Genomic DNA, 7,420 nt, shown 5'->3' with positions numbered 1-7,420 from the left:
GGAGCTGAAGTTTAGAACTTCATGTGGCATCTATGAATGCTTAAGGAAGCTCAGCAGCTCTACACCGCACGTTAAATTTGATTTTACAGACCTCACGTAAAGAGAACTTTTGTCATATGGGCCTTTGGTATTTTGGCAATTCATTTTTATTGCATTGCCTTTTTGTAGTACTAATTCTGTATTCACAAATTAGCGCGCCCTCATACATGGTATCCTGTTGCTCGGCGAAAAAAACGGATTAATATGCATGTTGGTCCAACAAATAGTGGCAAAACATACCATGCTCTGAAGCGGTTGGAGTTGAGTCCTTCAGGTGCATAATATGTTTAGGTCTATCTATTGAGGTGGATCTAGGCTTCGACTTAACAATCATGCCACAGGTATCTATTGTGGGCCGTTGAGACTTTTAGCATGGGAGGTTGCTCAGCGTCTGAACAAGGCCAATGTTCCTTGTGAGCTCATTCTGGGCAAGAGAGAGAGGAGATTGATGGAGCAAAACATAAAGCTGTTACTGTAGAAATGTCAGATGTCAATTCTGATTATAGCTGTGCGGTTGTAGATGAAATTCAGGTGTGCCTATGGTCTAAGTCGGACATTATTTTTAGTCTATTTACTTCAGATAGCAAGATCTTTGTGCATACCAGATAGTGTCACTAGCAGGATGTTTGTGTGTCTCTTGCAAAGCAACTGTATTTGCTGGACTGTAAGATTATTCGCTTGATGCTTATTTTACCCCTTCGAAGACCTAGATGATATTTTCTCCAATGTCCAATTATAAATCTTATTTGTAGGGAAGGACAATTTGGGTGGGAATATCTAGGGTTGGGAAAATATACCGAAATACCGCACTTACCGTACCGAAAATACCCGAATTTTGGTATACCCGTTTTCGGTACGGTATCATACCGTACCGTACCAAAATGTTTTATTAAACATAATTGCGGTATACCGAAATGTCGGTAAGGTAACGATATCTAAATTTTGGTATACTGACTTTTCGGTATATCGGTATGCGGTATGGCAATTTCGGCACGGTATACCGTACCGTTCCAACCCTAGGAATATCACTTCTAAGCGAAATCCTAACGAGAAGCCGTCATGTGCTGATTATATTCTGCTTAATAGAACTTCTATTCATAAATAAGATGGAGGGTAGATCAAAATATTTAAGGATTGAAAGGCAGACTATTACATGCTTGAAAGATATTTTGTCTCTTTTTAGCTGGTATTATGACATTGGTTATCTTTTTTCATTCCAAGGTGCTGGACGGGACAAAACAACTTATGCTATTCTGAAATGGAAATTTCTGATTTGGTTTCTTTTCCTTTCTCTTCTTTGATACGGCGGTTGGGTGTGGCTTAGATTGCTTATGTTCTCCATGTTTGCATTTCACTTGTAGTTCTTCACAGTTTAGGCATCATTATCTAAATTCTTTCATCAGCTTGATTTTTTATATGGATTCTGTTCTGTAGTATTGAATACGTGTGCGCAACGTAATCTGTGTTTACTATCTTATCTTTCTCACAGATGTTGGGGTGCAAAACAAGGGCTTTTCATTTACCAGGGCTTTACTAGGAATATGTGCTGATGAACTACACCTGTGTGGGGATCCAGCAGCTGTTCCTTTAATTAAAGAGATCCTTAAAGTGACCGATGATGTTGTCGAGGTATTGCATTTCGGCTTTCTAATCTGTAGAATGAATTTCTTTTTCATTTCAAGCAAGTCACATTTCTTTTAATTATAATCTCTCTCAATCTTAAACTGCACTGTTTTCAAACACATGTGCTTATGTCTATCGTGCGGCCAATTGCCAAATTACAGGAGAGGAATGTGATGTTCTTCTTAGTGAATCTGAACTGTACACTTTTCCTGTTGATTCAGGTTAAATATTATGATAGACTTTCACCTCTTGTCCCCTTGGATGTTCCGCTGGGATCTTTTTCCAAGATACGGACAGGTGACTGCATTGTCACATTCTCACGTTATGAGATATACAAAATGAAGGTATGGCAACTTCCAGTTTATTTTCTTTTAGGTAGGCTTATGTACTCAGTATCTGACCCTTTGTACCTCCCCACTGACACTCAGTTGCAAGTTTTTGAATGCCTTCTAAAGTCACCATGTAGGCAAGAACCATGTGCATGCAAGCCTAAAACTAATGGTTTGCATATAAAGAAACTGCCAAAATATGGCCCTGATCTTCACCATAACTTCTATGTAGTACTAATCAAATTTGCTACTTGTGAGTTGGATGCAAATCATTGTAGTATTGGTCGAAAGTGGAGAAGTCAATTATTTTTTGTATGTGTATAGGTCTTCTAATATAAATTTAAGGGTTTTCTAGATAATGTCAGGGATGTTTCATATAATTACAGTGTCATCTGAATCAAATCAAAATCATGTATATACAGATTTTAATGTGGTCACTAGTTTATAGGCTTTTGAGTTCCCCTCTTATCATTGTTATGTTGGCAGAGACTAATCGAAGATCAAAGACAGCATATGTGCTCCGTTGTTTATGGTTCATTGCCTCCAGCCACTCGAAGCAGACAGGTTCTTTATGGCTATCATTTGTCTTGCTTAGGAATTTGTTTATTTAGATAGTGTAGTAAATTGGATAGGTTTCTGTGTCTTCTTGAATTGTATCTAATTGTAATGCGGTTGAAATATATCCTTTTACTGAAGGCTTTTAATGTTTAAGGCATTTGGAGACATCTACCTTCTACGTGATTCAGTTTTTTGCTTTTGATTAAGTCAATTATATATATTATCTCTATGGATTTTATTATTTCGCTTTCATCTATTCGCACATATATATATACTATTATTTTTCATTCAGACTACATGCTATTGTTCTTACAGGATAATTTTATTTATCTTTCCATTTTCATTTTGATTTCTTTATCTGGTAGGGCAGAAATTGGCTGAACTAACCAAATTCCTTAAGATTGCAGGCAACAATGTTCAACGACGAAACAATGGTTTTGATGTTCTTGTGGCAAGTGATGCCATTGGAATGGGTCTCAATCTTAACATATCCAGAATAATTTTTTCAACATTGAAAAAATTTGATGGTATAGAAATGCGGGACCTTACTGTTTCTGAGATTAAACAGATTGCAGGTAAGCTATTCTGTTTGCCAACTGTACTTGTGTAAGTTGTGTTTCACTAAAATTAATGCTGAGTGGCAAATCTTTCATGAAGTCTTTGTCTGAGAGTAGTTTTTGTTAAGAATATACTTATCATTTGTACGCAATATATATTTATGTCATCAATTTTCTTGTAGGAAGAGCTGGAAGATACAAATCTAAATTTCCTATTGGTGAAGTGACTTGTCTAAAGGCTGACGATCTACCTTTACTTCATTCATCACTAAGTTCCCCTTCTCCTACTCTGGAGGTAGTTAGGGTGTTTCTATTTTGGCTCTTACCAACTTAAGCTGGAATTTTTCCAATGACACAATTTCTGGTTGGACATTCTGTGATGCAGCAAGGTGGACTCTTCCCTAGCTTCGATCTTATAGTTATGTTTTCACGTTTACATCCAACTTATGGTCTAAAGCAGATATTGGTACGTCTCTCTCTCTCTCTCTTTGTACGTGTTTACTTCAGTATCCATTAATTAGTCTGATACCTATCTGCTCGTCTTTCTTAGGAGCATTTTGTTGAGCACGCCAAGTTGTCAGATAACTATTTTATCACTAATTGTGAGGAGATGTTGGTATGCTTGCTTCCTTCCTCCACTACTCGCACACACAAGACGATATATCTACTTCATTTTCCCATCTATGCTTGTTCATCTTTTCTAATATATCTATCGTTATAGATGCTAATTTCTTGTTACCTATATACAGAAAGTAGCAGCCGTAATAGATGAGCTACCTCTTACTTTGAGTGATAAGTATTTATTTGTTATGAGGTGACATTTATATTCTGCTATTGAATCATCCCCTTCGTACACAATGGTCATGATAACTAGCCTGCATTTTTACTTCCAGTCCCGTTGACATGGAAGATGACATCTCGTCTCAGGGACTCACTCAGGTGAGATATGCTTCTAGTCTCTAGCCCGTCACCTTGTTAAATTAGTGGTGTGGTTTTTCTTATTCTACCTTATCCCTCTGATGTCAGTTTGCAACAAGTTATTGTACAAATCATATTGTGCGGCTCAAGGAAATATTTACCCCCGGAACGCTCAAAATACCCAAGTCACACAAGCAACTAAAGGAACTCGAATCAATTCATAAGGTCTGTAACACTAGCTAGTATCTTTGTCGACCCATGGTCCGTAGAAATGCCGTTGGGTTATTCTTCTGTTGGTAACTGTAGGTTCTAGATCTTTACGTTTGGCTGAGTTTTCATATGGACGAATGCTTTCCCGACCGGGAGCTAGCAGCATCGCAAAAGGCCATTTGCAGCATGTAAGTATACTTTTATTCTTGAAATATAATTTAGATTTGTTTTGCTTCTGATAAAATTCATCCTAGGTTGATCGAGGAGTTCTTGGGAAGGAGTGGATGGGAGAAGAAGCCAATCCCTAGAAAATTATCTCGCCCACTCGCTTGAAATCTTTGTATTGATCATTTCTTTGTAATCCCAAAACCTTATTTTTTTAGGGATAGCAATTTAATGAAAAACCTTGTTGACATAGCTTAGTTGATTTAGTTTGGTTGCATTTAAACATTGTACAGAAAATAAACTACACATTCTTTAAATTTTATGATGAAATGGGGTGAATAAAATTACCATTCCTACCTCCATTCCATTACTTTACTTGGTACAATATTTTTGCAAATCTGTCATTTCATTTGGAATTAAAAAGAAAAAAAAGGCCAACAATGAAGCAAATTGATAGCATAGTGAGGAAATCACAAATCCATAAACCTTCAAAAGTAGATAAAGAAAACTATCTTCACAAATGGGAATTCATCTAATTAATGCTGAAAAAACAGAGGAGAAGCTAGACAATCTTTTATGGGCCTCTAGTCGGAGCAAAGCAGAAACACCTTGCTGATTGGTCTTCCGGTATCATGCCGCCGCCTTTGCTCGTGTCGATTGCCTCAAGCAGCCTCACAACCTCATCCATCTCCGGCCGTCTGTCCGGGTTTGCATCCCAACACCGTTTCATGATGCTTGCAAGAGAGCTAGGACAACAACGCGGGATCTCCGGTCGTAGATTCTACCAACACATATGACGAGAGTATTAGAATGATCGAACGCTCAAAACTTAATCACAGTAAGGTGAATAAAGTTACCTGTCGAACAACAGCTGACATAATATCAGCAAAGCTATAATCATTGTAAGGCAGATCACAACAGTATATTTCCCACAAGCAAACACCGAAGCTGTATACGTCACATTTCCGGTTATAAGGCTTCCCATCGAGTACCTAAGTAGACCATAAATTTATCATTTATAAGCATATACGTCGCAAGAAAGGATACTGATTTCCATATTTTATGTCATTTCTAGAGAGTTACCTCAGGGGCCATATAGCCTAGAGTTCCAGTTTCACCAGTCATGTCGCTCGGATTATTAGCTTCAACACGAGCGACACCAAAATCAGCGATTTTTAGTGTTCTTTGAGCACCTATAAGCATGTTTTCTGCTTTGACATCACGATGTACAATCCTTTGCGCGTGCAGATAGCTCAACCTGCAAGGAGACGTATGATATAAGGTAAGAATCGAATAATAGAGACAAAATGCACATTTAAGAAAGATTTACCCTCGTGCAAGGTCCAGAGCAAGCTGGATCACAACTTTAAAGGGAAGCTTCTTTTTTCGATTCTTGAATAAGTAGCTCTTCAATGTGCCTCCGGAGAGAAATTCCACGACAACACAACATGCCCTTGGCGGAAGGTTTGTGTGACCCTCGGATGGATTCTTTGGAGGAACTTTCAATTGTGACACCCCATTGACGCGCCAATGAACTACACCGAGAATTCATTTTTAGAAATAATTACAAAAACTTCAAACACGGAGAATAGACCGTGAAAAAGGTTAGATATTTACACTTGTAACATTGGGATGGTTGAGCTTGTGCCAAACAGAAACCTCCTGTTTGAATGATGCTCGAATCTCAGCAGCTTCTGCAGCTGTTTTCGTGCCATCCTCCCAATCCAACACCTTAACTGCAGAAGAAGAAAAACATCTAAACTCGATTTTTGCTATAAATAATGATCACACAAACATATAATGTGGCATATAAAGTTTTCACTGTGCAACTCAGTTACTTTAATCATCTAATCCACTGTGTTTTGGATTTAATTTTGCTGCAAATCTAAATCTATGCACTCGAATACAGGCAATGTCTAGAAACACATCAAGGGTTGTCGTTATAAGAAATACGCATATGATGTTTTGTAGCTACAGAGTGGTGAAACAGAGAAAGGGACGTCATGAGGCCTAAAATGAACACGTCTATCGAAGAAGATGAGCTTTTATTAAAGAAGCAACTCGCGCAAATACTACTATGACTTAGAGGGCACACAAGTTTAAGTAATAACCGCATTTTGGTTGAATAACGACTTCAACAGCCATCACTCGGTAGATACAGTATCAGCCAAAACATTTACTCTGATATTTAAAAGCTAAATAGAATAAGTCATTGTGTAAGCTTTCACTAGTATCGACCAGAAAAGAAAGCAACGAGCATCGCCTAAAAGATACAGCCGATAAAAACAGTTTCAGATAGTGCATAAAATGAAGACAGCCTTAAACAACAAGATTGGACAAAATACCTGCAACATCCCGACCATCATAAGTACTCCGGTAAACTATGCCATAGGTTCCCTGAGCCACAAGGTATCGAAGTTCTAACTTAGTAGGATCGATCTCCCACACCTCTCTCGGCTTCTGGCTGCTCTGAGTTTCCAAATTCCTAGACCAAACCTTGCTCAAGTGCTTCTCAAGCTGCAAATCTAAGCTCTTGAGATCAATCTTATCCGCCCGAAAATCATATCTTTGCTGCTAATGCTTCCTACGCTCTTATCCGACAAGCTCTTACTACTACTATTTCCGAGACCCTTCAATTCCTCACTCGTATTCGGATCCATGTTGCTAAAACTCAGCCCTTAAACTCGAAAATATGCCAGCAGAAACCAAAACTTTTAACTAAAACAGGCAAACCAGCATACAAAATCAATATGTTGCACCAAAATGATCAGAGCTTCAACTCAACCTTTCTATCTCCAAATTTATAGCAACGAAAACTCTGATAACTTTCCTATTGCAAGAAGAACTCTACCACAAATAACTACGAATGAGCTAAACAAAGAAGTCTATTCCAATGTGGACTTCTAAGCCAATAAGATTCATATAAAAGAGAGGACAAAGTAATGCAAGAGAATTAAAAACTAATATTTGACTTTTCAAAAAATGAAAAGCCTTATTTATTCAAGCCAGCAATCAGAGCTG

General features: G+C 37.9%; 2 pseudogenes; one reads left to right on the top strand and one right to left on the bottom strand.

Annotated features, from left to right (window-relative positions):
• Window positions 1-243: 243 nt before the first annotated feature.
• On the top strand, window positions 244-4,766 carry LOC121788802 (annotated as a pseudogene).
• A 74-nt stretch (window positions 4,767-4,840) lies between these two features.
• On the bottom strand, window positions 4,841-7,420 carry LOC121788799 (annotated as a pseudogene).

The sequence above is a fragment of the Salvia splendens genome, unplaced genomic scaffold (assembly GCF_004379255.2).
Source record: "Salvia splendens isolate huo1 unplaced genomic scaffold, SspV2 ctg1148, whole genome shotgun sequence".
Classification (NCBI taxonomy): Eukaryota; Viridiplantae; Streptophyta; class Magnoliopsida; order Lamiales; family Lamiaceae; genus Salvia; species Salvia splendens.
The sequence above is the reverse complement of the archived record's forward strand: the minus strand, read 5'-3'. Positions and strand labels throughout refer to the sequence as shown.